This window comes from Leuciscus leuciscus (assembly GCF_965113295.1).
Source record: "Leuciscus leuciscus genome assembly, chromosome: 1".
NCBI classification, from domain to species: domain Eukaryota; kingdom Metazoa; phylum Chordata; class Actinopteri; order Cypriniformes; family Leuciscidae; genus Leuciscus; species Leuciscus leuciscus.
Window position 1 is genome coordinate 58,700,731 of NC_138725.1, and position 9,018 is coordinate 58,709,748.

Below are 9,018 nucleotides of genomic sequence, written 5' to 3' on the forward strand. Positions count from 1 at the left end.
TGCACTCCAACTCAACTTCCTGTGGAGTGTAATCAATTCATAAATCAAGTTCATATTTCAGCCAATTTGTCAATTCTGAATTTTGCACAATGACATGATTTCTAATTTCTGGAGCCCCTAAGAGGAAATTAAATTTCAACGCTTTTTCACTCGTTCATAAAATGATAATTTATTAACAATGTTTGGGAGGAACACATTTATGTTCCTTGACAGTTTTAACCGATAAACTGCATGCCTCCACAGAACCGTCTCCTCACTCTCGACTGGTTCCTATCCCAGCCAGGGATACAGGGGAAAAACTCTGGGTGCGGGCCAATTCCCCTCGGACAGTATGCCAAATACGCATACACTTTTACTCTATAAGATTATTTGTAAGTGTAAACTCATGAAACTTTTGTGTTTGCAGAGAAACTTTGCATTCATCCCACCGACTGGTGATGGGAAAAATATGAGGTTGGAGAGAAAACTATATTTCATTGCTTTTGGGGCTGAAAGCAAAGCCGAAAAAAATATAAAAGTTTGGGAGCGAAGGCAAAATCATCTAAAATAGAATTTTTCCTTCCATTTCCCTTCGTTTTCGGGAAACAGTCGTGACTAGCTAGTTAGTTTCTCCACTGATGCATTGGTGGTTAAGCAGCGAGTTATAGGAAATGTACCCCAGGTTTATATAACACGCCACCATTAGCATTAAACCACTGTGTGTTCAACAGGAAACAATTGTGTTCACTAGTTCATTGATTAGGGTTTCAAGCGTGTAGCGCTGAAACCCTATTGTAATTGTTAATTTCCAAGGCTCAGCATTGTCCCCTAAAAGTGATTGGTCAGACCAAACCGTAATTCGTAGAGACTTGAAACTTTGAGGGCTGGTAGTACTCACACCATCTACAACGTCACCAAGGCTCGCCCCGGTCGGCCTGACGGGGGCGCTACAGAGGTGAAAAGTATGAAATTGCTCATAACTAAGAAAATCAAAGAAATCAGCCACTAGGTGGTGTTAACGAGTTTTACGCCTCTGTAATCATGTGGTGTTCCACATATCCACACAATATTAATATAATTTGATAGATCTCCTCATACTGAACAACTTTGCCTCAAGAACCACTGTTGTCAATCAAATCGTTCATTAAATATTTGCAGTTATCTAAAAACCTACTTTTGCAAGCTAGTCCTAGGTTATTTCGCTCAACCTCGATAAAACCACAGTTGAACAAAAGTTTAACTTTACCCTTTGGGTAGCTATAACAGGGTCATTTAGAAAATGGGCGTTGCCAAATGCATACAAAAGCCTATAACTCCTAAACGAAAACTCGGAACTTCACGAAAATAGGTGAGCACATGCGACATATGATTCTAAACAAGCATGCAAACTTTTATGGAGATCGGACCATAGGTGGCACTATAACTTTCCTTAAGTTGCCAGTATTGGCTATAAATAGTATTTTCCATCTATAATCTAAGTGGTTACATGCTTGCTAAATAACACATAATACCTTTTTATGCACTGGCTTAAAGGCCTTAAAGCTCTTGAACCCTGATAATTGCTGCTTGCGGCTATACTTTAATATGTTGTTTCCCTATTTTTCATAACATTTATTAATGCTTACGTGAGATGTTACAGAAATGCTTGACTTATGGCGCTATATAAACAATAATGATTATTATTAAAATATTCTAAATGATTTTCATTATAGTTGAATCATTTTTTAGTTATCATTGAGTCAGTAAAAAAAATGGTCCTGCAAATCACTTATTAGACTCTTAAAACATTCAATCTGATAACAAAAACAATATTGTTCAATCTCTAGTTACAAAAACTCAGAATCTCTGTTTTGCGGTGCCCTGTTTTTTCTCGCTCACAGTGCCTTCACACACACACTGAACTCTGATATCATTCTCAGGCTAATGTCTGCAGGCTAATGTACTGCACCACCTCACAGCTATTAATATGGATTTGATCCTGAGATCACGCAGCACCCAATACAGCTCTAAACTGCAGGGACACAGATGACCTTTGTAGGAGTGTATGTGAAAGATGGAGGGAGGGGGACAAAGAGAATCTCATTTCCATGAAATACTGTTGTCCACGTTCAGCAAAGAAGTACTGTCCCTCAAAATATCACATCAGACATGCCATCTCCTCATTTTCTAATATGTCTGACATCTGACGTTCTTTTCTACATGTGATCTAGACATACACATAGGCAGAATACTTTGTGCCTGAAACAGAGATAGGTGCTGTCAACATTTTGAGGCCATCCATCACTGTAACCCAATCAACTTTAAGTGCTCGCTTTAATCCAATCAGTCACAAGCACACTCGGCTCATAATCCAATCAGAACAGGGCCATTCCCAGATGACAATCTACTCCACCTGTCAGCACCACTGAGCATGTGTCAGGCAGGCAATGTATCTGATTGGCCTTAGTAGTATAAGGCTGCTGGACAGCAGGTTTGGTCCTGAAAGGGCATGTCAAAAGCAATGACATAAAATTAAATTCAGACTCACAGTGACAAACTACAACAAGGAGAAAAGCATACACATCTTTTAACCAGCATGTGGCTAACTGTTATGTAAAAATACTGGCAATATTCTTTGGTATCTATACAAATCCTGTATTTGAATTTATGTCTGAGAAATAGATCTTTAAAGAAATATTTCAGGATTCCCACACCTATTTTACCAACGAATTTCCATGACTTGTCATTTGTGATTACTGAAAATATATATATTTTTAATATCGCACTCACAAACAGGAAGTTCTAACTTAGTCATATTTTAAATATTTTAAACCTTATTAAATATTTTAAATTTAAATTACTTATTTTTTTTCCAAAACTATTCTTACTTTTATTGATTTACATAAAGGCCTTGAAATCAAATTTTTTTTTACATCCCCTGATATTTCCAAGTCTTCCATGATGAAAGGCTGATATTTTGCAAATGGTTCATGCAATCGTTTTTCTCTTGAAACACTGATGTGATGAGTGTATAAATAAATCAATTTGTTCTTGTTAATTATAAATATACTGCCAATCATCAGAACGTTGGAGAGGAACTTGTCCCAAGACTCTTTTGTGTTAAAATGACAAAACCCAATAAAATGTCTCTTTCAGGAACAGATGTTTTTACATCCTTTAACTAAAGGGAAATTGTGTTGATTATATAACTTTATATATTATTGTGGATTATCCCGCATAAGTATGCCTTAATTAAATGCACATCGAGAATGGATAAAAGATAATATCATCATTTCACAACTAATTATGGGTAGTAAACATAGTTGATGCTGATGTTTGTTTAATGAACTGCGCCTCACAAGCTTGAGGGCATTTGGTGGATACAAAGACTATTAAACCTGTCATTTGATCAATCAGATTTAAAAAATATATATTAATAACAACTTTAGCTACACTTATAGCTGACATTTGTTCTAAGATAACATTCCAGGCAATATAATAAAAGTTATTTTGTGAGTTGAGAAAGCGAAAGCAATTACACACACATTCTCTGAGATACAATATTTACCCATCAATCCTCCCTTATCTCATCAAGACAATCAGAATCAACTCACCCTAAGCTCAATAAATATACAAGTACAGACTAAAATAAAAAGTTAAGGAAGACAATGGCATAAAACTTCCAGGGAAAATGGTAAGCAAACAGAGACATGAGACTGATGTGTTCCTTCTAAAAATGACAGTGTGCAGTTGATCACTGAATGTAATAGCTGTAGGCTTATTCTGAGAGTACAATTCAAAATGACTCAATATGAAAGGCACCAATTTCTTAAATGCATGCTAATGTTGACATTTATAGATTATTAAAATATGATTTAAAGTCTCAAGGTAAAGTCTTCAATTTTCACATAGGTAAATAATCATACCATATTCATCAATGACTAACATTTTATGATATCACTGGTCAAAAACTGTCTGTCTAAGCAGTAAATAATATTTCGATTTTTACACTCTCTGAAGAATATGTGAAGAATGCTTACCTGTGCAAAATGTGACGCATTTATACTGAAGGGTGGTTGCCAGTGTGATGGTAAGCCGTTGCTAGGGTATTCTGAAAGGGTGCTAGGTAGCCAGGTCAAAAGAGCTATATTATATGTGATATGTAATATTCTGGATTGTAGATATGGCTTAGGTTCCTTCCTCAGAGCAAGTCTATATTTTTTTCCCCATCTGATTCATCATCTGCAAAGCAAAAATGCGGAAAAAAAGTTTCGCTAACTAAATGGCTTGTCTCCCATTTAAGTTAAAGTATGGAAGTATACCGTATGAACACACCTTGGTTCCTCTAAATGCCTTCCATTTCTTCCATTTTCAGATATTGCAAATTGCAGACAGCACTTCTGTTGATAGAGGCTAGTGTGTGTGGCACCATGAAAGTCATTTAAGAGAAGTTTTGACAGAGAGCTAATATTTCTCTCTCATTGTGTGTGACTGTTTCTGTTGCAGACCACGCTGATCCCTCGTCTGACCTGCAGTAGATCTTCTTCAGCACTCGGACACTTTCTCCCCTCACACACTCATTATATTCTACCTGCAGTTCGATCTGACACAAAGGCCCACATCCACGGGGAGGTCAGAGGTCAGGAAGATGGATGACTGATTTGTGAGACTGACCCCTGGGGTGACGGACAGCCTGATCCACCAAACATCAGTCTGTTTTATAGTCATCGCTCCTGAATACAGCACTGCTGTCACTCAAACATGACCAATCATGTCTCTGCAGGAAATAGGCACTGGAATAGCATGGAGAGAAGCTTCAATGATTTAAAATACTTTTGCAGACTGACTTCTTTTTCTCAAAATACAGTTTAAATCTCTGTTAATTCTGTTACATTCAGGAGGGGTCACAATAAAATAAAATAAAGATTGACAAAGTTAGGCTACTCCTAATGAACGTCTGAGTTTGAAGAAACTTTTAATGTTGTATCTCAACTAATCATCTCAAAAAGTCACAATACAGCACATAATGTGTCAAACCTTTTGCGCGATTGGGTCGGTGGAAGTTAGAAAAACTGGACTGGCTTGGTGAATGTCATTTTACCAAGTATCACCAAGATCATCATCTTTGTTGCTCTTGGAACAACATTCCAATCAGATCTGAGGTACAAGTTTACAGTTTATGTCAAGTTTAGGCTTACAACAAGGGTTAGGTGCTTCTACATCAATGTTATTAACCTATTAACATTCCTTCTGATTTTAGGGATAAGTTATGGGTAGGGTTAGGTTTAGAGATAGGGTTAAGACTACTTTTTCAGACAAGCCTATGTTGTTCCAGGATCAGCAAAATATGTTGATCCAGGAACGTATCTTGGCAAAATCAAGGTGACCGAAATGGCTTACGCCTACAGCTCTTTTAACTTTTCTGATTTTCAGCTCGTCTTTAAAATCACTAGGTGGGAACATTCTCATATCTCAACAGCCATCGTAACAATTCTTTCATTATCAGCGAAAATGTGAAATAACCTTTGCAAAGGCGGGTGAAGTTTTAAAGCCGCTGGCACGCGAAGGTCTCCTTGACATTTTGCCGCTCATCTTCTTCAACGCTTCCTCCTGTCTGAGGGAAGAGATGTACGCGCGCCCCAGTGACATTTACCAAAGTCATCAAGCACTGAAAAAATCATATTAGCAAGAAAGAAGCAGCTAAAAGCAGCTTGTTCCGTTCCGTTCAGGGTACCGGATTTATAAGAACAAACTGTATGCAACTGAACAGCAAAGCTTGCATTTGAAACTAAAGATAGGCTACACCGGATGAGGTAGGCTATGCAGTGGTGTAGTCTAGTTTTTTGTAGTGAGTATACTCTAATATAACACCCCCAGCTCCTCCCCCCCCCCCCCCCCGCCGCATACTCACCCAGCCCAGAGCGTCACCCCATAAGCACCACCACACTCACTAATGCATACAGTATGCATCGACATGTAATTGAGAGCATTATGAAATACTAAGTGTTATCAACTTATTTATTTGTTATATGAATATGGTCCCTGAAGCACAGGTTTTATCAGTTGACAATTATCAACAATTTAAAAAAAAATAACCATTATAGGCACAAATACAAATTTACTTTTAGAAATGGTGTTTTTGAAAAAATTTTTATTTTAAAATACATTTTACTGTGCAATTCCTTTCTAATTAATTTGAGTTAGACCGAACTTTTATTTTGGTGGGTTGTAGACATTTGAGTTTCTGTGTGTTTTAATAAACTATTATTATTATTATTATTATTAGGCCTGAAGTATACTCTGTGCAATAGTAATATATTTCTGTTATAATTTCTTCAAGTTATACAGAACTTTTATTTTGACAGGTTGTCGTAAAGACATTACAGTTTCTGTGTGTATATGAAACGAATGAATGACGATAGTTTTATCAAATGAAATGGTGAAATTCTCGTGAAGTGACTCTCATAGCAGCTCTGCGATGAAATGCACATGTGTAGCCTACATCATGTCTCAATACAGTGAAACGCTGAAAACACCACGAGCGTGAGTCACGCGTGCTTCTGTCTGTGTGTGTGTGTGTGTGTGTGTGTGTGTGTGTGTGTAGTGGAGCATACACTGAGCGCTCATTCCCAGAGACGCGTATAACAATTGCAGTCTCTTTTAGCTTTAATATTCATAGACACTAGTCCATATCGAGATTTGATTCATTGTACAGCAGCTACTTTTGATTTATTAATTCAAAAATAGCCTAATTCCGTGACGTTCTGCTTTATATAGCAAGTTCCATTTGTGACTGGATTCCGCGATTCGATCCGTCGCTTCGCGAACACAGACGGGGTGAATTTATGAATGGAAGTGTGAAAGTTCTGACACAAAACGAAGTTGATACGTATCCTCACGCTTTTTTTAAGTGGGTATACGCAAATCCTTGGCCTTTTCTAGTGGGTATACGGCGTATACCTGCGTATCACGTAGACTACACCACTGAGGCTATGTGATGGAAATAATAGGCTACTCTCGCTCTCTAGATAGGCTATATAAGTTAGTCTATATAGTGTGGAATTAAAATATATCCCAAAAGGACATAACTCTCAACTGGTTCCTTTATAAAACGAAAGAGTTTGTAAATCTAAACTAAGACACATTTCCTGGAGCAAATAACGAATAGGCCTATCTCAAAACTATAAACAAATACAGTAAACATATGTTAAATTAACAATGTTGAAAGAAATAATTTAAAATGTAGGCTATCTATTGTTAAACATGTTTCCCAAATATTCAGCAAATTAATGCAAGAGGGAAATAAATGTGTTCTTTCGCTTGTCGGGTCAGTCCATAAACATAGGATATGAGTAGGTTGAAGGTAGTAGCCCTGTAGGCTATGCAGCTGTATACTATTGCACAATCCACCTATATTGAGGTTTTCCCACTCGCATAACTTACTGCTCGCATGAAGGAAAACATGGATAGCAAAATCATAGATCTCATCAGAGACTTTCTCTTACATGTGTGGAACTCTGACTGGAACATCCTTTTCAATCCAAAGCCATTCCAAAAATACCCAATACTAGTTAGCAGTTGTCGTCTTCCTTTCATCTGCTAGAGGGCACTACCGTGCCGAGGCGATGTTTTGCCATCAGTCAGGATGGAAAACCGAGGAGTGTTGATTACTCACCATCGTTCAAGCGTAGTGAGGAGAGGAGTAAGTCTTGATTTTCACTATTAGCTGTTGTAGAATCACACAGGACCTCCGAGATTAATTCTGGAGGAGTTTAATGGCATTCTGTTCTGGAAATTTGATTGTGGAATCACTTTTATCTATATGTGGAAGAGTCTCAGTAACAGTGATACAAACACCAACATAATCATGACATGAAGCAGCAACCAAGTTCATTCAAGCAGGAAAACAGTAGTGAGACTATTTCTTTTTAAAAACATCACGAAATCAAAATAGACTATTCTTATTGTTTTATGGAATATAGCATTGCAATGTTTATTAGGCTATACATGATTTATGATATACCCTCATTATCTTTAATCGAAATAAGTCACCAATATGCACCATATAGAATACAACTGAAATTATTAGGTGAAGCACAATGTAATGACACTGTTCAAACATGCAAAAAGAATTCAAAAAAAATATTTCTGGCTCAAATCAGTTTTATCATCTTTGCGCTGATGTATGCGCCTCACGAGGTTAGTAAAAGGATCTGATAACATGATGGACAAGGACAAAGGCAACATTTCTTCATGTTAACATCTCACTACTCTCAGCTGTGGAAGAAAACATCTTGTGCGCTACTAGAGCAAACATATAGTAGTGGCTCCCTGCCTTAGAGGGCCCCGGACCCCTGGATGAGAATCACTGTGCTACATGGTTGCTCTAAGAAGTGTTGATTTTATTTAAATAATTATTATATTTAAATAATCCAACTTGAGTAAAATGCTTTTAAAAAAAAATTGTTCTTCCTTTTTCCCCTCAATAACTATTACATATATTGAAGAGCACAGTCCTTAAACCTTCTGGAATCACAAAATCAATCATGGTTAAAGTTGGCATGAAATGAAAATGTACCTAATTTCTTGCATTTATCTGCCACTAATTTTAAGTGCAACGGCCCATTTCAAAATCCAATCACCATCTGATGTATAGAACAAAGTCCTCACCCTACATTTGTTCTTTTTCAGTAATCCGTTACACTCAGATGTACGTCACAAGAAGGAAGAAAAGCTGTTGCTACTCTAATCACTGATATAGTGGATATTGACTACAGTGACTGAACAAACAGACCGGATTGAATCTCTTGCAAAATAGAAATATGGACAGCGAATCAAAGATCAGATGTCAAAGTTAAATCAGTTTTGTGTGCAGTGTGAACAACCTTCAGGTGCGGTCAAATTAGTGAAATTTCATGTGCAAAAAAAAAGTCCATTACCCATTATCAACAGCATAGAAATGTATGGACAGCTCGGACAGAAGCTGGCTTTCTGTTGGTCAGCACGGAGAAGCTTGTTCTAAATTTCATACAAGCACCAACATAATCATGACTCATCAAC

The 9,018-nt window shown here is 37.2% G+C and overlaps 1 long non-coding RNA gene across 1 annotated transcript; it reads right to left on the reverse strand.

Moving 5' to 3' along the window:
• Nucleotides 1-2,080: 2,080 nt before the first annotated feature.
• Nucleotides 2,081-4,932, reverse strand: LOC309509714. Its single transcript, XR_014210020.1, has 3 exons — nt 4,294-4,932; nt 3,999-4,200; nt 2,081-2,457 (listed from the first exon to the last, which is right to left on the reverse strand). It is a non-coding gene; the product is annotated as an uncharacterized lncRNA (long non-coding RNA).
• Nucleotides 4,933-9,018: the final 4,086 nt, after the last annotated feature.